The sequence below is a fragment of the Schistocerca serialis genome, chromosome 2, assembly GCF_023864345.2.
Source record: "Schistocerca serialis cubense isolate TAMUIC-IGC-003099 chromosome 2, iqSchSeri2.2, whole genome shotgun sequence".
NCBI classification, from domain to species: Eukaryota; Metazoa; Arthropoda; class Insecta; order Orthoptera; family Acrididae; genus Schistocerca; species Schistocerca serialis.
Genome location: NC_064639.1, coordinates 149,838,141 through 149,861,336, shown reverse-complemented (window position 1 = coordinate 149,861,336; position 23,196 = coordinate 149,838,141).

Below are 23,196 nucleotides of genomic sequence, written 5' to 3'. Positions count from 1 at the left end.
GTTGATAATTCGCGAGGAAACCAGAGCCATACGCAGCGACGAAAGAGCGGTCTCTTCGCAAACAAACCACGGAGCGTTTCCATCTGCCACCGCATCAGCTCGAGTAGTTACATCTGCGTACACTGCCGCTCAGCCCATTCAGCAATCATCGTCGGAGACGACACCATCGTCAGCCTTCCGAGCCAGCAGTGCGATACTTGTATTAGACAGAACTCTGCATAAGTGTTTATCGTCAATTGGGCTGATAACAATAAAGGCCTAAAGCGCACCATCGTCGATTTTGAGATTGTAGCTTGTATGCATGCTATTGTCATCTGTTCATGTTACGTTGCACTAGCTTTAGCAGTACTATATCCCTACACTGTACAAATGAGCATTTTCGAATAGCTGTCTCACCGATTTCTCTGATGTTCACTTCCACGTAGGCCCAAAACAAAATTTTCATTCCGGCAGATTACGCTGGATAGCTACATTGACGCCGGTTTCATCAAAGAAGGTTGAAGGTCTAGAAGAAATGCCCCACTGTAATCTCACGTTCTATTGTTTCGGCATTCCAGTCTGTGAAACGGACGCTGAGGATTTCAGAACGTTGAAGAATGTGACCAACCTTACCATCAAATTAAACGTTGATGTTTGTGGTAAAAAATGTACATTTCAGAAATTATTCTAATGACGTATTTTTCAAGTGGTTACCATGAACTTTTGTTTAAAGTGACAAATTCTTCCTTGGAGTCGTGAATGGTCACCATTTTCTTAAAGTCTCTTAGAGGGAGACCATAGTTTGTTCTAGATTCCCTGGAAACTCTAGTGTCCAAATAAATAAGTGGAAGGCAATTATCAACCCTGAAACACAAAAACTTAATGAAACACTACTACATTTCATGCCGAAAGAGAAGAGACAGAGTTTTCTGAATCTCCAGCCAAAGAATATGCTTAATGTAAAAGATATTACCGAGGACCATGTTGAGTTGGCATAGTTAGTAATTATGTGTGTGGTGCATTTAGTTCAAATGGTTCTGATCACTATGGGACTTAACATCTGTGGTCACCAGTCCCCTAGAACTTAGAACTACTTAAACCTAACTAACCTAAGGACATCACACACATCCATGCCCAAGGCAGGATTCGAACCTGCGACCGGAGCGGTCACGCGGTTCCAGACTAAAGCGCCTTTATCCGCACGGCCACACCGGCCGGCGGTGCATTTAGTATCTGGTATTTATGTCCTGCTTCTAGTTCCACGTTAATTACAAACTACTCAGCATTCGAGAATACACTATTGCCGCTAACATATATATTTAAATTCTGTGGATTAACATTAGTAACAGTAATATTAAATATTAATTAAAATTTCGTAACGTAAAACGTGTTCAGTATTGCTCATAGGACATATGGAATATGAGACTTGATTAAAAAAACAAATGAAGCCTCTGATGTTGGTAGTTTGCCTACATATCTCATTTTTATAAACATCTATTTTCTCAAAAGTTTGTCAGTGCCCTTTTGGTTCTTGGTGCCTGAATTGTAATTTGTTAGAAGATATTAGTAACTTGTTCTGTAACAAGTGATACGTTAATGTTGAATGACAGAAATAAATTCTCTTCACTCTCTTGTGGACATGGATTGTTAGAAGTGATTTAATATTTTGTTTGTTTTAGTATGAAATCGGCCTCCAAGAGCAAAGCTAAGGACACAGCACTGTACCGACGAGTGCTATTTCGTCCGCTACAACAGAAACAACAGCTTTGTATTACTTCCCCCACATAATCACGATTCATATCTATGCAGTAGCATACATCTACATCAGTACTCCACAAGGCACCTGACGGCGTGTGGCGGAGGGTATTTCTGGTACCACCAACTCATCACCCGTTCCCTGCTCTAATTACGAATGGCGTTTGAGAATAATGTTTGTCGGGAAGCCTGCTTATTAGTTCCGGTTTCTCTCATTTGCTCTCTGTGGTCGCTAGAAGTATGTGGTTTGAATCGAAGTAATATGTTGTCCGACTCTTTTCGGAAAGTATTCTCTCGAAATTTAAATAGTACACCCCTCAGTGATGCACATCGCCTCTCTTGTAGCGTCTGCCATAGGATTTTGTTAAGCGTCTTTGGCATGCTCTCGTGAGGTGTGAACGGTAACGTTTCGAAACGCACTTCTCTTCGTTGGGTCTTCTGTATCTCTTCTATCAGCTCATCCTGGTGAGGGTCCCAGGTTGATGAACAACACTCAAAAAATTTATGGAAGTCCATCGTTCTAACGGAGTTGGGACGGCGACTGACGATATAATTGGTCAAACAAGCGCCTTCTTTAGTGGTTGAAATACATTTCTGTTTTATGTTTCCTATGACTCTCAATCTGGAAAATTAATTTACTACTATTTGTTTTATGTGGTCATTCCCCTTAAGGTTACTCCGAGTACGTGCTTCGTGATATTTTACAGTAGTTACTGTTTCCCACAGTTTGTGATCAATTGCTTAGTTTACAGCAGTGGAATTGTTTTCCTGTGTATACGCAATATGTTATACGCACAGTGATGTGCCAAAACATGCACCTGCTTAATAGCTTGATTGGCGACTTTAGAACGAAATACATCAGTGATTCGGCGTATCAGTTTTCCGGCAGTCTGTTGCTAGGTTTGCGGAGGCATGCCTCATTGCTGCGCACAGGTAATGTAATTCACGTAAATAATGGGCAGCTTATTTGCGTGCGCGGCGATGGCGCCCGACAGCGACTCAGATGGCTTCTATAGGATTTACGTCAGGCGAATTTAGTCGCCGAAACAGCAACGTGAGTTCATTTTAATGGTCCTCAAACCACTGTAGCACGGTTCTGGCCCCGAGACACGGACAGTTATATTACTGAAAGATGATATTAGCGTTGGCGGAGTCATCAAGCATGAAGGATTGTAGGTGGTTCGCAGCCGTCAGTGTGTCTTCGTTTACTACCACAGGTTCCACGCAAACGCAGGAGAACGTTTCCCATAGCCAACTACTGCTTCCACTAACCTGCCTGCGTCCGTGAGGTTCTGCACGTTCCGAGCCACCGTTCATCTCGATGACGGCGCTTGTTTAGGCGACCGTAGACCTAGAGTATCAAAAGTATGACTCACCCGAAGGGATAAACTTTTCCATTGAGCGACAGTCGAATCCCGATCGCCCTGTGACCACTGCAGCCGTAACTGACGATGTCGTTGGGTCAGTGTGTGAACATGTAGGGGTGGTCCGTTACGAATCTCCATGTTCGACAATGAACGATGAACAGCTTGCACCGAAACGGGTGTGCGTGCACCAGTTTTGCGTTCTTTCAGCGGAGACGCCACAAATCACCTTCTATCGTGCTTTAAAGAGCAGACAAGCCTCCGAACCTTTTAGGGTCGAGGGATAGTTTCACTGTTCTCCGCCCTCTTTCAGTAGATACCCACGAAAGTAACATCTCAACATTCGACTAGCTTCGCTGTTTCCGAGATGCTCGTCCACAGACTATGCATAATACTAACCTGCCCTTTGTCAATGTCGCTTATCTCAATGGATTTTCCTATTTGCAGCCCATGTCTTCGCTAGGGTGATCCCCGTCCGTGTCTGCTCCGCTTACATATGCAAGTTACAGCGTCAAGTACTCACAACGCCGCCAGGCGGCATCCAACTTCGTGGTGGGCAGTGGTCATTAATGTCTTGGTTTATCAGTGTATATCCTTTGAAAAATTCCCTCACCAAACAAATCATCGCTTGATAGTTTCGGAATTATTTCTCATCTTTGTTTATGAGCAGTTCAAATGGCTCCAAGCACTATGGGACTTAACATCTGAGGTCATCGGTCCCCTAGACTTAGAACTACCGAAACCTAAATAACCTAATCACATCACACACATCCATGACCGACGGCGGATTCGAACCTGCGACCGTAACAGCAGCGCGGTTCCGGACTAAAGCGCCTAGAACCGTTCGGCCACAGCGCCCGGCTTTATGAGCAGCCCTTTGGCTTATTCCATGCGGTACGTCGTCACAAATTCCTCTTCTGTGCCAGACTCTTCATGTCAGAGTATTGCCTACAGCCAAGTCCTCGATTACTTGTTGGATACATCACAGTCTTCCCCTACAGATTTTGCTACTTAATGTCTCTCTCTAGTAAGTGGAAGGTATTCCCTGCTGTCTTAACACATGTGTAGTTGTTCTGTCCCATCTCCGAGTTTCCCAAATATTCCCTTCGTCAACGATTCTGCAGACGACTTCTTCATCCCTTCTACTATGAATCCATCTAATTTTCAACATCCTTCGGTAACACCAGTTTCAGTTCTCGATTTTCCTTTTTGTGGCCTTCGCATTATCTCTATTCATTTCTACAAGATGGAGAAAAATGGTGTCACGAAATTTTAACCCTGGATAGCTGATGCCAGTAGGAACCAATATTACTAGTATTGTGCAGGTCGACAACACACCATTTCGAAACTACGGAAACCTGGCGCCACGCACTCCGATTGGCTGTGGAATTGCCCTGTTGCCAATCGTCGATTGATAGGCAGCTCTGTAGCTGTCGGTTCACCCATACAAACGTCCCTCGCCCCGAATTAATGGATCGCATTCAACATGCCGCCAATCACATCAGGGAAATGCCAGAAATCCTTGAAAGAGTTCGACGAAGCACCGTTCGACGTCACCAAGCTTGTGTCGTGGCAGAGGGTCACCAATTGGAGCACTTGCTGTTGGTAAACAATCCCCTAGCTACAAAAAAGGCCTCTTCAGGGCCGACACAATTTGTAAGAGACTTCGTGTACGTGAACTAACAACTGTTGACGGCTTTGTTTACTGTACGTCTTATCATGAAACTGCAATGGATGTGTCGGGACCCCAGCGGATTCGCCCCCTGGCCCCAAGACTGGAAGACTGGCGCCCTACCACCGAGCGTGCGGGCCGTCTTGGATACACCGTGATATCCGGCAGGCATTGTCCAGAGCATCCGGCAATAGTTTCCGTAGTTTAAAAATTGTACATTGTCCACCTACACAACATAAGTAAGCTTGGTTCCTACTGGCATCAGCTTTCCAGGGTTAAAATTTCGTGCCACAATTCTTCTACACCCTGTATATACTGCTGCAGATATTTCTTCCTCACGTTAAGGCCTATTTTTCACACTGGTGTCATTTTTTATTTTAACCATGACGAGTCTCTTTTCCCGTTTAATCTGTAATATATATCCTTCCTTCATCCGTCAAGAGTTATTTCGTTTCTAATGAAGCAGAATTCTTTCATTTCACCTGCTGCCTGGTCGCGAATTCTGCCCTGAAGCTTATCACCATTCTGATTTATTTTCTTGTAATTAAGTCCGTCATCCTTTGGTTTTCACTCAGTCTGTTTTATGCACCCATTATACTGCTCACTCTATTCAGCGTTTCCTATAATTCCTCCTCTCTTTCACAGTGAACAGCCACGGTATCATCGAATCTTGAGTCTGATATCCTTTCACCATGATTTCACCAAGACTTAATTCCACTCTCGAGAGATTTTTTAAATATATTTTCGTCATTGTTTCTTCGTTGTGTATGTTGATTAATAGCTTTTTCTAGTACGTGTTCTACGTTCTTGGTTTACCATTATTGTTGTTACTGTTGTTCTTGTGCATATTGTACTGCCGTCTTTCGCTACAGATTGTACTTATTTACAGTAACACACTCTCTGCCCTACCCTCCCATTCATAGCGAATCCTACTCAAGTTACACCATTTTACGCTGCTTTTGATATTAACTTGTATTCAATACAGTGTCTTGAATCTCTGTCCGCTCCTCCGTCCTCTTTGACAAGGCCGTAGGCAGAATGAGGGAGAGTTCTTATGGCGGGAGTATTTGGCCGCCAATACTCATTATTACTCAAAATTTAAGGAGTAGTGGGGTTCGAACACGGGATCGATGACTAATGATTAATCAAAGACGCTACACCTGGACCTTCTAAGATTCGCGAAACGGTCTCATTGGCACACAACAGTTTCACACGTAAGTCAACCAATTTCGGTATTCCAACATTCCCGATATTTCTGCTTGATCTCACACTGAGTACATACGCTACAAATCACTTCCCTCCTGTTTCTAGTCTTGCCACTTTCCCTCAGAATATGCATTTCAATAGCGTTTAACATTAAGGGTTTTGACACCACTATGTACAATTTCATCGCCAGCTCTTTCCTCACATTTTGCCCTATTTAAACAATCATTCGCCATACTGTATTTGTGCACGTTTTTCTCTAACTTTTTGCTGGAGTGAGAAGGCATTACATATCAAAGTGCAGGGATTTCATGTACGACACAAGCTATGTCACCGCGGTTGTCCGATAAGCGACGCCCCAGTAAAAGGCTCTCGTGCCGAATAGACGATCCCTATACGAAACCTGCTGCCATTCGTTGCACATTCTCTCCCCATTCCGTTGTTCCTACTTGGTGAGAGTCCCATAATGATGGACAATACTCAAAATCAGGTCAAACGAGAGTTTTGTAAGTCGCTACTGCCTCGCATGAATTACAGGAAAACTGCATCGTCCCCTTTCGGCAAGGCCCTAGCGCAGGTATTTTGTCGTTGCCCTCCTCCGACCTGTTATGAAGAGTGACGTGTATATCTTTATTGTATGGATGACTGTGATGAGTGCTTTTACAGTGTAGTGATGAATTTATGATGTGATTAATTAAGGGAAGTGAAACCCGATGCCGGCACATTGCCTGCTCGTCACGAACAGCACCAATGAGGCCGGCAAGGTAACGTCCCCTTCCGACCGACGGATCATCATCGTGTCAAGTAAACTCTTAACATCAGAAGTCTGGAATTTAACCCAGGACTTTGCACGAAGTCTAGTGATCAGGAGCTTTATGCCACCATCTCTCATCGGGTTTAAGCGAGGATAAATGAGATGAGTCAGAAGCAGGCCTAAACGATATCCGAAAAAATCGTTGCTCCATTCAGCACTTCAAACCGGTGTGTTAGCAGCATCTGCTCATAGATATACACACGATCTCAAACTTAAACTTTACAAAGTAAACGTAGTGGGCAGTGCGACGACTGACCAATTCAGATACTATTGCACGATGACAGTACTACGACTTGCGACATCGATTTTGTGAACTTGCAGAGGAATCTACTTTGAAGTTCTAAAAACTCTTCATCAATTCCGGGGATCATTCGATAAAAAACCGGTATTTTAAAGAATCTATTCCAAAATGAAATAGAACATTTATTTATTTAGGTTCTGTGAATTTTATTCCAGGGCTGGAAAAGCTTATCAATTCCACGTGTAAAGAGTTACTGGCGCTTTGTGCGTAACAAGCTATTCTCTGCTGTCCGGACTTCATCATCGGCGAGCCTCTAAGGGCTCTTCCTTCAGTGCGTTAAAGATGTAAAAATCTGAAGATGCCAGATTCGGTGAATACAGGATGATGGAGGGGGGGGGGGGAGGAGGTCCAAGCAAAAACTTCGTTTCTCCGTGCAGGCATCTATGCGCCTTACTTTCATTTCTGATGTTACATGTTGGATCCCACCTCACACACACTTTTTGTGGAACATCAGTACATCATGAACAATATGGTAGGCTGATTCGACAATAACGATCATCATTGCTGCAATATCACTCATCGTAAACCGCCCTTTTCCTCGCATCAACTCATAACTCTCGCAATGTTGTTCTCCGCGACTGCACAGGCGATTCTTCAACACTTGTTACACTAGGTTTGAACTTATCTGCCCGCTCGTACACTTGTGTTCGACTCAAACAACTTCCACCACTTTGCACTGCCAACTGATGGTGAATTTCGATTGGTTTCATTGAATTTCGATTGGCTTCAACCTTCATGTAACAGAATTCTAATGACTCTCCGCTGCTCCATGTTCGTGCAAACCTGAAACGGTGCCGCCATCTTGTTTCAATGATTTCCAGCATTCTGTTGGCGAGGCAGGCTTGTCACCCCTGTCTGATAATAGTTCTCGGACACCATCAAAAAATAATAAAGAAGTACAAAATTTGTCAAATTTTGGTATGTTTTATGGTTCTTTCCCAGTTATTTATTAAATTGGCCTCGTACATCAGGTGACTGTGGATGATGTGAAGTGAGTGGTCTGCAGTTAGTGCAACAAGAATTAGTGGACTGATATTACTTACACTAAATCAAAAAACCTGATAGATTCGTCAATAACTCAAGGCCAAATTTCTTCACTGTACTAACAATTAAGGAACAGACGAACAGTTATTTCACATAGAGTATTTCAAGAGTACACCAATTTGTTTATGACAGTTTTACCATGTCTATTTGTTGCTACAAACTGTCCTATTGTCACTTTTGCTTCGTCTAGCTTTCGTTTATCAATAAGGCTATATTTTGCGTAAATCTGTAATGATGCTCTCTTTGCAACTTTCTGATGCGGCTATTGAACCAGTGTGGGTCTTCCCCGTCCCGTCTTTTCCATCCCATTTTTTTAAAGTCCTCAAAACATTGCTTCGAACATAATGCGTCAATCCTATTTTACTACTACAAAATCGAGAAAAATTGCTGATAACTAGGTAGCATGAGCTCGCTTATCAGTATGACGTTGCACCCTCCTGGCCGTCATAGATACGCTGATTTGGCTGGGAAGGGTGTCATAAAACCATTGTATCCTCACTTGAGGCAAGCTGGCCCACAAATATAGTAACAGGTGCTTGATATCCTGGACGGAGTTGACGTTCGAGCTCGTCCAAAACTTTTACAGGGAACAGATCTGGTACTCTTACTAACTAATGGAGTACTTTAGCATCACGCACAGTGCCATGTATGAACGAGCCTTCTGCTATTGAATAACTAGCTCACGATACCGTGTCAAGAAAGGTAAAATGTGAGGGCGCAGGATGTCCATGACATACAGTTGTGCCGTCAGAGTTTCCTCAATCACTAAGAATCGATACAATGAAATGAATACCCTTAGCTGCATACAGGGGTTATTATATGTCATCGAGGACAGTTTAAAATGTGTGCTCCTACCGGGACACGAACCTGGGATCTCCTGCATGAATGGCAGACGCTCGATCCATCTTCCTTTTCTTTTTCTTTTTTTAAATCTCATTTTGTTCTATATTGTTCGTTGACTTTGTTTGTGGCGGACGTCCGATGACACTCGTTCAGGGTGTTCATTGATCCGTTCACTCAGTTTTTTATCACAGAGGGTAACTAAACCCTCCGGCCGAACACGCTGAGCTAGCGTGCCGGCATCCATCTGACTCACCGAGGACACAGAAGATAGTGCCACTGCAGAGAATTATCTCTGACACGCCTCCCGTGAGACCCACATTTTCAACTTATTGTCCCGCACCATATTCATGGTGCCCCTGGCCATCATACTCATTACTCAGCGCTTTACTGCCGATTCCAGTAAGAGTTCGGGCACTGTTTGCGCATCCTCACACAAGAAGATGGTCAAATGGACGGTGAGCCTTGACTATATATATATATATATATATATATATATATATATATATATATATATATATATACTCCTGGAAATGGAAATAAGAACACCGTGAATTCATTGTCCCAGGAAGGGGAAACTTTATTGACACATTCCTGGGGTCAGATACATCACATGATCACACTGACAGAACCACAGGCACATAGACACAGGCAACAGAGCATGCACAATGTCGGCACTAGTACAGTGTATATCCACCTTTCGCAGCAATGCAGGCTGCTATTCTCCCATGGAGACGATCGTAGAGATGCTGGATGTAGTCCTGTGGAACGGCTTGCCATGCCATTTCCACCTGGCGCCTCAGTTGGACCAGCGTTCGTGCTGGACGTGCAGACCGCGTGAGACGACGCTTCATCCAGTCCCAAACATGCTCAATGGGGGACAGATCCGGAGATCTTGCTGGCCAGGGTAGTTGACTTACACCTTCTAGAGCACGTTGGGTGGCACGGGATACATGCGGACGTGCATTGTCCTGTTGGAACAGCAAGTTCCCTTGCCGGTCTAGGAATGGTAGAACGATGGGTTCGATGACGGTTTGGATGTACCGTGCACTATTCAGTGTCCCCTCGACGATCACCAGTGGTGTACGGCCAGTGTAGGAGATCGCTCCCCACACCATGATGCCGGGTGTTGGCCCTGTGTGCCTCGGTCGTATGCAGTCCTGATTGTGGCGCTCACCTGCACGGCGCCAAACACGCATACGACCATCATTGGCACCAAGGCAGAAGCGACTCTCATCGCTGAAGACGACACGTCTCCATTCGTCCCTCCATTCACGCCTGTCGCGACACCACTGGAGGCGGGCTGCACGATGTTGGGGCGTGAGCGGAAGACGCCCTAACGGTGTGCGGGACCGTAGCCCAGCTTCATGGAGACGGTTGCGAATGGTCCTCGCCGATACCTCAGGAGCAACAGTGTCCCTAATTTGCTGGGAAGTGGCGGTGCGGTCCCCTACGGCACTGCGTAGGATCCTACGGTATTGGCGTGCATCCGTGCGTCGCTGCGGTGCGGTCCCAGGTCGACGGGCACGTGCACCTTCCGCCGACCACTGGCGACAACATCGATGTACTGTGGAGACCTCACGCCCCACGTGTTGAGCAATTCGGCGGTACGTCCACCCGGCCTCCCGCATGCCCACTATACGCCCTCGCTCAAAGTCCGTCAACTGCACATACGGTTCACGTCCACGCTGTCGCGGCATGCTACCAGTGTTAAAGAGTGCGATGGAGCTGCGTATGCCACGGCAAACTGGCTGACACTGACGGCGGCGGTGCACAAATGCTGTGCAGCTAGCGCCATTCGACGGCCAACACCGCGGTTCCTGGTGTGTCCGCTGTGCCGTGCGTGTGATCATTGCTTGTACAGCCCTCTCGCAGTGTCCGGAGCAAGTATGGTGTGTCTGACACACCGGTGTCAATGTGTTCTTTTTTCCATTTCCAGGAGTGTATGAAGATGGGTTATTTCTGACATGTCTGAAAGAACATATACCATCTTCATATATACTAATAATCGTGACTATGAGTCTCATCCAATTGTTCGTCACACTGTGACTGCAGTAGTAACAACGCTGGGCCTCCCCAAAGCATTGGAAGAAAGGGTCGTTGCCATATTCGCAGACGATAGTCATCTGCGTTACTGCAGAACCGTAATTCATGGCCGAATACAATGCATCGAAATTCATCGGCAGTTCATGCTTCCCGGTCACGGCACCATTGCAGACGCCGGCATTTGTGTGTTGTGGTGTAAACAGCAGCCCACGTATCGGACCGCAGCTCCCTAGTGCGTTGGCTGCTAGTCTCTCACCTGCGCTGCTGGATGACGCAGAATGTTGCAGGGGGCCCTGTACGTTTTCTCGAATGGCAGGCGAAGTTGTGAAGGAGTTTGTGAGTGGTGCGCAAGATAGCGATCCTCCCTTACGGTGGTCAGACGCGTTCGATCGGAATCAACGACGGGTAGGTTTGCCCTCATAGTCCTATGCAGTCCAGCATCCGGGAACTATCACATACCAGTACCCCACAAATTAGGACACCGCATGATTTGACCGTCCGGCCAAATTAGGACCCACAATGACGCCCTTTCTAATAGCTCTCAGGTGCTGATAACTATGTCTCACACGAGTACAGTCCATTTCAACATCTTGCGCATTTGACTTCCCTTATATACCGTACCAGGTCTGATAACCACATCAGACATGAACAACGCGAATGGTCTCTAGTGCTCATTATATCTGACACAAAAAAATAAAAAATTGCAGCTGTAGTCATTCAAACAGTCTCCGACAGTGCGTTATGGACGAAGTTGCATTGCCCCATGACCGTATCCTCTCTGTGATCGACCTCTTATGTCAGACAGCGTATGTTGCAGATCAAGCAGATTCACGGTCATCTTCGTTCCGATTCGAAAGAGATATGTTTGTGGCATCGCACTGTAGACAAATTAAATAACAGTTGGCCAAGTGCGAGTAGGACTCGCACACTGAGGGCTCCGTGCAAACTTAATTAGATCTGTACATAGAATTCATCCATCCTGAGAATCGAGAATCTCAATGGTTTCTGCTTCTTTTCGATTTAGATACATATCGGTTCCAGCAAATACGAAGACTTCTTGAAGGAAAAACAGCTCACAGTTGCCCTAATTATGTTTATTTTAAACCTTGACCATGGTTTCTACTATAATAATATGGCCTTCTTCAGAAGTCATAAGCTTTTAAAAATGAAAAATGTCTTAGCGAAGCGGCTGCGCCAAGATCAATAAAATAAAATAATGTCTGTTGAAGTTATTTTATTTTATTGATCTTGGCGCAGCCGCTTGACTAAGACATCTTTCATTTTTAAAAACTTAAGACTTCCGAAGAAAGCAGAAACCATGGTCAAGGTTTAAAATAAACATAATTAGTGCAACTGTGGGCTGTTATTATTTCGAGACCATTTCATAACGGTAATGAAAATAATGAAATACGAAGACCGTATCAAAATCTCTACAGTAGTTCTTCAGATATCAAACATACAGAAAGCAGTGAGCAGGAGACTTTAGTTTGTATATGACCTACTAAAACATAACTACATTTTATCTTTGATGTTAGTCTGTCATGCATTTGAGAGATGATGAATGCAATGTATTTTGTAATGGCAAAACGATACCTTTTATGTGATATAATTACAATTTAACAATTTTCATATTTTTATTCCTTTAGTTGTGCTCTGAAATCTTGAATGTTGCCGAATTTCGTAATTCTACGTCAACAGGAAGTAACCTACGGCTTTTGATAAGCGAGTTTGCCAATTTCAAAACACGTGACGTAAATGGCAAAACCTTTTGATGACACACATATGCTAAAAATGTTTTACACCGCCAAGGGACCATAAGTCCTAGTACGCGGCACAAATTTGATTTAGACACGCCAAACTGTTCAAGACAGAAAGGGGTCTTAACAGACGAACAGATACTCAAACACAGCCATGAAAAATGAGAAAAAATAATTTTTTATTGTTATATACTTACAAATTAGCAATTATAGGATTTTTTCTTTACTTGCTTCTTGATAAATTTTATGCTTCTAGGTCAACGGGAATTACGTTACACGTTTTGATGAATGAGTTTCCGAGTATCAAAACACATTACACAAATGGCTTTATCTTTTGATTAAATTTACTTAGAACCTTCAATCTTTTACACAACCAAGAAAACGTAGACCTTGACATGTGACATAAACCTGGACTTGGTACGTCCACCCATTCTTGAGAAAAAAGGTTCCTAACAGCTGGACGGACAGACAGGCAGACGGACGGAAAACAAATCAATGTTTTTACAGACTGAGACATGGAACCCTAAAAATCAGTATATGAAAACACGGTTCTGTTCCAGGTTTTCAACTTACACCCGTGCCGTTTGCACAGCTAAATAACACAGTGTTACAAACCAGTAATTCACCACACAGCTGCTCTAAGAAAATCAACCATGCACTTTAATTAGAGCCTTTCCACACCGAAGTGACGTCCACCGTGCACCCTATAATAGGAACCGAAGTGTTCACATTTGTGCAGTGAAACGCGATTTATAGAGCGCAAATTGGCCCTTTCAAAATTAATTCCGGCTTATAAGTACACGGTACGTCGTAGTGTCGAGCGTTCACCACAGTGGCAGAGGAGAAAAACGTGTCAATGAAATGTCGATTGCGTTAAACGAGAGGAATCGATATCACTGGGGACTTTTGGATGCATCTGGCAGGGCGATGAACAACAAGCGTAGGGGACCCGAAGTCCCCGCGGTCTGGCCAGCTGCTGGAGTCGGGGCTGAATTACCAGCCGCCAGCAAGTTGTTTGAGAGCTCTTTATCAAACAGAGAATCGCCGCAGCGTTGAGTGCCGGAAGCGAACTTCCGTGACGTGGCGTACTAATTGCTAATTTCTGCCGACCACAGTTGGATAAAGCAGCAGCGTGCGAACTTGGGAGCGACTATTGACAATGGCATCTGACAGCCACTGGACTCCATCTTGGGCGCTTCTCTTTACCAAGCTACGAGTGCTGAAACGCTAACTTCGCCAACATACAGGCCCTGTACTCGAAAATGAACAGGGTACATGCTGGAAAAAGCCACCGACACTTTCCATAAGCCGGCCGGAGTGGTCGTGCGGATCTAGGCGCTACAGTCTGGAGCCAAGCGACCGCTACGGTCGCAGGTTCGAATCCTGCCTCGGGCATGGATGTGTGTGATGTACTTAGGTTAGTTAGGTTTAATTAGTTCTGAGTTCTAGGCAACTGATGACCTCAGAAGTTAAGTCGCGTAGTGCTCAGAGCCATTTGAATCATTTTGAACTTTCCATAAAATACTTGTCGTGTTGTAAATAAAGTACACATCACCGGAGTAACGAAGACAAATATAAACAGTGATCAAAATATTGACTATTTTACATTACTTAGTCGCACACGTGCATCGCCACCAGTTCCTTTGCACGGACATGAATAGAGTACATGGAGACATTAATAAAATACTAGTCGTCATGTTGGTAAACACACATTGGCAGCGTAATGAAGATAATTTTAAAAAGTGCCCAGAATACTGGATATTTTGTAATGTTCTTTAAAAAACTAATAATCTTTACCATAACGTTGAATGGATGTCTGATCGGTGGAATGAGTACTGAAATCGAATTGCCGTGTTGCTTGTTGTAAGTGCAAGTGGTGCGCTTAATATATGTTATTGTTCGTAAAACTTTACACGAACTGCTTGGGCAATGCAACTCCCAATACCTGTAAAGAACTACAGTCTCTGAAAAATACATTCAGCCGCTTAGGAACTAAATCATCTGCCCCTGTTCAAAACTGTTAACTTTGGTCCCTGTGCACATAACAAATAAATTTAATTGTCTTACCTGTAGAGCAGCAGCGGTGGAACGCGATATATTACGGTCTCTCACAAAAATATAAATGTGCTAGCTACAGGCTCAGCAGTGTGCAGTGCTGGCCATAATACTTTGAAATGCGCATGGAATTTTATTGCAAGTTAAGTTTCTCTTTTCAAAAACATCTGGCAATTGAAGTTACATTACTCACAATTGAATCGCAAACAATGAGATATTAACAGCAAATATTATCTAACTACATTAATCCAAAATAAATGCAAATCATCAAATTACACATAGCACTGTTAACAAATTTTAGAAACATTACAAAGTGAAATATCTAACCAGCCTTTTTATCAAAACGGTTTACGTACATTATCGGGTTACTCAACAATTATATGATAACCATTCACACGTACACAGGCCGCACAACGGGTTGGCATACTCTGGATCAGGTGGTTGAGCAGCTGCTGGGGTATAGCCTCCCATTCTTGCACCATTGCCTGTCGGAGCTTCTGAAGTCTAGGGGTTTGAAGACATGCAGCGATACGCCGACCGAGAGCATTCCAGACATGCTCGATGGGTTTAGGTCTGGAGAACAGGCAGGCCACTCCATTCGCCTGATATTTTCTGTTTCAAGGCACTCCTCCACGATGGCAGCTCTGTGGGGCCGTGTATTATCATCCATCAAGAGGAAAGTGGGACCCACTGCACCATGAAAACGCAGACATATTGGTGCAAAATGACATCCCGATACATCTGACCTGATACAGATCCTCTGTCAAAGACATGCAGGGGTGTACGTGCACCAATCATAATCCCACCCCACACCATCAAACCACGACCTCCATACTGGTCCCTTTCAAGGACATTGAGGGGTTGGTGTCTGGTTCCTGGTTCACGCCAGATGGAAACCTGGCGAGAATCACTGTTCAGACTATACCTAGACTCGTCCGTGAACGCAACCTGGGACCACTGTTCCAATGACCATGTACTGTGTTCTTGACACCAGGCTTTACAGGCTCTCCTGTGACCAGGGGTCATTGTAATGCACCTTGCAGGTCACCGGGTGAATAAACCATGTCTGCTCAGTCGTCTGTAGACTGTGTGTCAGGAGACAACTGTTCCAGTGGTTGCAGTAAGGTCCCGAGCAAGGCTACCTGCAGTACTCCGTGGCCGTCTGCGGGCACTGATGGTGAGATATCGGTCTTATTGTGGTGTTGTACACTGTGGAAGTACCGTACTGTAGTGCCTGTACACGTTTCCTGTCTGCTGGAATCGTTGCCATTATCTTGAGATCACACTTTGTGGCACACGGAGGGCCAGTGCTACGACCTGCTGTGTTTGACCAGCCTCCAGTTGCCCTGGTATTCTACCCCTCATAACGTTATCAATATGTGTTCTTTGAGCCATTTTCAACACACAGTCACCATTAGCATGTCTGAAAACGTCTGCATACTTACTCGCTGCACCGTTCTCTGACAAGCACCAACACACCTCTGTGTATGTGGACTGCTGCCAGCGCCACCGTGCGACGACCGCAGGTCAAATGCACCGCATTATCATACCCCATGGTGATTTAAACCCGCAAACCTCCCACCTGAGCGTTGTTTCACCATGTATCAGCATTATCCTTAATTTATGAGCATGAGTGTAATATGTCTGGGTGTCCGATATAAAGGCTATCAAAGACATACATCGTTTATAACATCATATTCGGGTGCCACATACAAATGTGCCCCAGTATATTCCTTTCAGTTTTACAACTTTAATTGTTCATACAGGCTAATCTACAGAATAGCTTTAACAACTTAGCACTAATCAGCTTTCTACTTACATCAACCTATTTGGCGTTATGGTGAAAAATTGAGAACCAACTATTGAAACAAGCAAGGAAATTGATGACGGCAGTATATATAATCTCCTCACTTGGAAACATTACTTGGCATGAGTATTTAAACACTATTGAGGTCAAGTTATTGAAACACTCATGCCACGTTGAAGAAACTACGCAATGCTCTCAGAAGTGCAAACCAGAAATTCACTAAAGAGCATGCATCAGCTAATGTGTAGGCATGCTAGGTATGCGCAAAGTAGACGCAAATACTGTCACTCAGACATCTCATATAAGTGACAGACTCGCATAACGTTTGGATAATGTTAACTTATAGTCACCGAAAGTGCTACAGAAATAGTGTCGTACAAAATATTCCAAGAGGGAAGCGCTTGGACAGATAGGGGTAGTTGTATTAATCAGAAGGATACGCATCTATAAGCACAGTATAAATATCTGATGTTTCCGCAAGATTTCTAAGTAATTTTCGATGAATGGACGTATTCGTCCTTCAACAACGCGTTTGAGCAGGAAGACATAAGCAGACCAAGGTCATGGTAATGAGGGGCTACTTTTATGACTCATACTGCACCTCACACAGCGAATTCTTCCATGTTTCATGAGATATCTGACATCACATGTTTCCACAATTACTGAAATATGCAGTGTGATCAGACGAATTTGACGACGATAACATCAATGTGAAGTCCCCCAAAACCACTGCATCACAATTTGAACCTTACACAGCAGACGATTATAAGGTTGTATAAAGCACCCCACAACACAGTGAAGATGTATATTATTCAAAATGCAATGTTTATTAGTGTCAACCACTATAACAGCAATGTTTGTAGTAGGTAGCTGAAGGTGAAACTTAATTACGAACTGAAACATTTTACTTGCAGTCTGCGTCGGCGCCTAGTAGCTGAGACGTCTGTGTAGCGCCGTTGTAAAAGAAGTATATCCCAGGTCTTTAAGCAAGGATGACCGACGTGATGGTGATTATCTTCACTTATACACTTTTATAAGCAGTTCTACAGATACAGTTAACACCTAAAAAATCTGAAACATTTTCCACTAAAAATAGTGCTACAGATTGCATAGCAAACTCATGCGCAGTATGTCTTCGTTCACAGTCGTGATATAAAAAATTCACGAACACTCAGCAAGCTATGCCGCAATACTAGTGACGTCTTGGGCACCAAAACTAGCGGGTATATCAATTGTAGTCTGTTCTAGAACAGCTGATGGCTAAAATTAATAATTTATCAAATTGCGTTTTTCGTATTTCACGTGTTTCCAAAATATTGAAAGTTTATTATAAATAGAAAAACTTCGCAGTTATTTGCAATGTAAAAATTATTTATGAAAGTAACAAGATACGAGGGTTATTCCAAAAGTAAGGTCCGATTGATTGCCAAATTGAAGCCACAGTCAACATCAGAAATGTTTTACTTGTAACAATTAGCTACACCTTTCAGCTACTTCTCTACGTAGTCGCCGTTCTGACTTAGACTTTTGTCATAGCGTTGTACCAACTTTTCAATAGCCTCATCATAGAAGGCAGCCGCCAGTGCTTTCCGCCAATTCTCCACGCTGGCCTACACCTCGTTGTCTGTGTCAAAATGTTGTCTTCAAAGACAGCGGTTCATGTGACCAGAGATGAAACTCAGGGGGAGACAATTGCGGACTGTATTGTGGGTAATCTCACATTTCCATTTGAAAACGATGCAGGAGCATCTTCATTGCCCCTGCAGAATGCGGCTGAGAATTGTCGTGAAGACGAAACAGCACGACAGTTATGTAATGTTGGCTGCATAGCTTCAGGCGAAATTTCTCACCAGGCCCTCGTACTTGGCGGCAGACACTATTTTCTAGACATCTTTACGCACTCACTGCGAGCTCAGAAATGAGAAGAGCGACGTGATGCTAACTGGGGTTATACTAGAGACACTACCCAACACATCTGTGCAAAGCTTTATCGGGTTTTCATAGTCGTTTCCATTTCGCGACCGATCGGACCTTACTTTTGGAATAACCCTCGTAAATCACATAATCTTCAAAATTGCGAATTTTATGTTATGTCATTAGTTTGACACGATACCGATAATATCTATCGGTGAATTAATAAAAAAAGTAGTTGATATTTCTCATGAATGGTGTTAAAATGGTTTTACAAAACGAAAATAACGATGATTTGGTGTTTTACACGTTCCTATTGACTTTTATAGGAAAACTTAATTTCGTGGTGTAACTTGGTACCGTATGAAACTATCGATATGTAAACCAAAGCTTCGCCAGAGTGCAAATAAACTTTGTAAATGTCTAAGGATATGAATAAGGCACTTCAAAATCGAAAACAGATGTAAATATGGATAAAAAACAAGAGCTATTGTAGACTTCTCAAATCCGAAAAGACCCTGGCTTATTACAGTAACCCCCTCACAACATGTCGAACGTAGAACTTGTGCGAGATTGTGTAGCTTTCTAAAATACACATGGAAATTAGTTATCCCATAGAAATTTAGCTGACTGAGAACTTTTGGCTAACACTTGTATATAGGATATCGTCTCGTTTCGATATGTCTGTTAATGTCTGATAGCTTTCCTTCAAGGTTAACTGTGGCCTCTTTGTCCTCCAACCTGTTGTTTAGGTGAAAAGCCTTCTGTTTTAGCGACACTTGGTTCTGACTTCCTTTTTCGGATACATTCACCGTTAGTTATTAAATCATTAGTCAGTACAGACTCGGTAACTTCAAGATCTTTATGTCTCATAGCAATTGCCCAGTCGTCAGTATACCCAAACATTCTTGGTATAGTTTCAGGCATACCTGATTGTACAAACTGAACAGTGAGTACTTGTGGCAGTCCACTGTTTGGCTTCATTTGTGAACTGTGGTTGTCCCTTAGTACTTGAAACATTGGTTGCTGTGCATTTCATTGATTAGAGTGTCGTTTTGTAGGCTTGGAAAGAGTTGTAGAACATTGAGTATGATGCCTTGCCTCCAACAGTACATAGGCAGCGGTCAGATCAATTAGTGCGAGCAATGACTTCCCTTGATTCTGGAAGCCAGCCTCTATGGAGATTGTTAGGGACAGGACGTGACTGTTCACGTGCGTTTTGATCTGAATCCTACCTATTCAACCGGTTTATTTTCAATCTTGTGACGCATTTTATTGCACACCATTCTTTCCAGGAGGCTATACAGCATACTAATTTAAGGATACTGATCGATAATTTTCTAGCTTGTCATTTTGTTTCATTGTGGTTAGGACTTTTGCATCAGAGGGCCTGAGTTAAACACGACTCTAGTCCAGTTTCCATCTACTCCCCTAGAGTACAGTACGTTACAGGACTTGATTACCCGTCATGTAGAATTAATATGGCCCATTTCGTGGTGCCACTGCCACCTCATTAATATTTAAAACAAATGACTTCACCTTGGCAGTTTCATTCTCCTTTAACAATCCTACAAGTGGGATACGTTCCTCGTATAACGTTCATTTTACAGCCAATTCACAGGAACCATAGTCATTTACTTTACTTATTTAGAGTTGTTGTTATGTTGCTACTTGCTGTTCCATTAGTCCCACACTGTTATCCGTGATTAAGATCGGTAATTTCAAGCGGCGGTCGAGGTGCCATAAGATACCCGAGTAAGTGTCGAACGAGGAGCGCATGAGTGCAACCCTCTGAACACGGATGTTGTCATCTTGGAAGACGCCACTGTTCAGACCATACTCGAAGATGTAGAAGAAAGAAACACTCGGTGATCGAGAATGTTCAAATTAATGTCCTGTTTCATGTTTGCGGTAACCTAACTAAATGAGCCGGAGTGAAAGTGTAGAAGTTACCCCAAAACATCACCGAATCTCATCGGCCTGAACCAGACCGTTCACAAATTGCTGGTTAAACACCGCATTAGACTTTCACTGCAATGGACACGTTGCACCATTTGAGAAGTTGCAAAACCTCTACTCGTAGGATCACTAAACGTCTCCAGTCAACTGTTGTTCATATACTTTTTGGGTCATTGAGACTTGCAGGATCATGTGGGCTGTGAGCTATCACATATACTTGGAGATTGCGCTATTCCGTTTGACCATGAATGGCATCTGTGCAATGTGCTCAATACGTTGTAAATGTCAGTCGTATTACAGCGTTCTGTATAGTTGTGAGTGCATTTTGTCGTACCTCAGTGAATTCGAAGGTAGGTAAATTGTTCGTGCTCCTGCGGCGGGTGATCCCGTAACTATGGGAGCGGGAATGTTTGATGTTTCAAGACGCTCTTATCGAAGATTTATGCCGGGTACAGGGAAAGCGGAAAAACGTCACCCGTTAATTCATAACGCAGACGAAATTGTATGTTGAGTTACCTTGACACACGGTGACTGAAGAGGATTGTTATGCTTGTTGACGTTTCAAAGTTGGAGACAAGCGATTTGTCGTAATTTTTTATGTATTACGGATTTAATTTCCTCAAATTCAAGATTAAAAACGAATTTTTTTGTGATAACTAGTTTCAGCACCACGTGAGTAAGTTTGAAATAAAAACTGTCTTCATTAGAGTAATTCCCACAACGGTTTAACATATCGTCATAAAATTTTGATTACAGCATTCAGACAGAAAATTTGACATATCGTTCACGTAAAAACAATTCGAAAGAAGGTCATAAAACTAACGCATTATGTCGTTAGGCTTCAGGAACTGACACATGTAATCAGTATGATCTCTGCTATGAGACAACACAAATACTAGTTACATGTATCAGTTACTAATCTCTAACGAAATAATTCCTTGATTTCATGACCGTTCGTTCTAATTGATTATATATGAACGACAAGTCAAATTCCATCTCTACATTCTTTAAGAATGATGTCCCTCAGAATTTTATGACGATGTGTTAAGCTTTTAAGGTAATTAGTCTAACGAACACATTTTTTTAACTGAAGATGGTGCGTTTGTAGCTAAAATTAGTTATCCCAATAAAATTCGTTTGCGATCTTGACTTCGAGGATTTTTAATCTTTCGTATAAAAAAAAAAGAGATTGGGACGAAAAGTAAGAGGACGACAGCTCAGAAAGTCATTGCTGAAAAAAAATCTCATTCACAAATGCTTTCCATACTAGAACAACACGAAGACAGCTCCATTAGTAGGAATACGCAGGGTGAACTGGAATACCATAACAACTCATCAGCTATGCAAATGCCCATAAGAGAAATGTTTATTTAACACGACAATGGTGAAGCCAAAGTCACAGCACATGAATTTTTCTTTAAAAAAAAGGGATTCGGTCACTTTCAAATCTAAAACATCGTCTGGAAAATATATAATGGGATTGTGACCATACATCTGACAACAGTTACGATGGTCATAATTCCCATCACATATTCTCCAGTTGATGTTTTACATTTGAAAATCACGGCGTAGTTCGTTGAAAAGAAAAAAAAAATTAAGTTCAAAATTGTTCAAAATGTGTGTGAAATCTTATGGGACTTAACTGCTAATGTCATTAGTCACTAAGCTTACACACTACTTAGACTAAATTATCCTAAGGACAAACACACACAACCATGCCGGAGGGAGGACTCGAACCTCCACTGAGACCGGCCGCACAGTCCATGACTGCAGCGCCTGAGACCGCTCGGCTAATCCCGCGGGGCAAAAAATTAAGTACTGTGACTATGGCTTTAATTTTAGTGTCAAATAAATACCTAACTTACTTATATTACCGTCACACTCCTTTACGACAATTATGTGGGAATGTAGAAATGCCCATAACATGAAAACGTGGTGCCGAAGCCATAAACCACGACTATGAGGCAACGGAAGAAACTAATTTGGTCAGAAGAGTCTTTTTTCATACTGTTACGTCCCAAGAGTCAAACACAATGGGGATTCAGTGATGATTCGGGCAGCCATACCGTGGAATTACACGGGTCGTACGGTTACTCTGAAGGTCACATTACTGCCAAGGATTATGTGACGATTTGGGCTGATCAGGTCCATCCGAAGTACAATGCTTCTACCCCAATGGTGATGCCGATTTCGAAGACGGTAGGGTCCCAGTTCACACAATTCGCGTTCTCCAGGACTGGTTTTGTGAGCACGTGGATGAACGGTCGCCTCTCTCTTGGCCAGTGGATGAATTGTTGCATTACCCCTGACCACCAATCTCAATATTATTGAGCCTTTGTGGTCTGCTTTGGAGGGAAGAGTTCCGTGATCGCTGTCCACCTTCACCATCGTGACCTAAACTACTATTTTGCCTGAAGAATGGTACAATTTTTCTCTTGGAAACCGTACAAGACTCATATCTATCCATTTCGAACCGAATGGAAGCTGTTTTGAATTCGAACGGGTTTCTTACACCGTATTAGGCACGATAATGAGCTGTGTTTTTGATGTTTCCTTCTTCTTGTTGACCCCTTGATTGAAATCAGCAATTTGTACTGGATTTGAAACAGATCGCCATTGTTAATGAGTCACACTTGACTCCGATTTCTTTCGCTTTGGATCTTTACATCAATATTGTTCTTCCATCTGC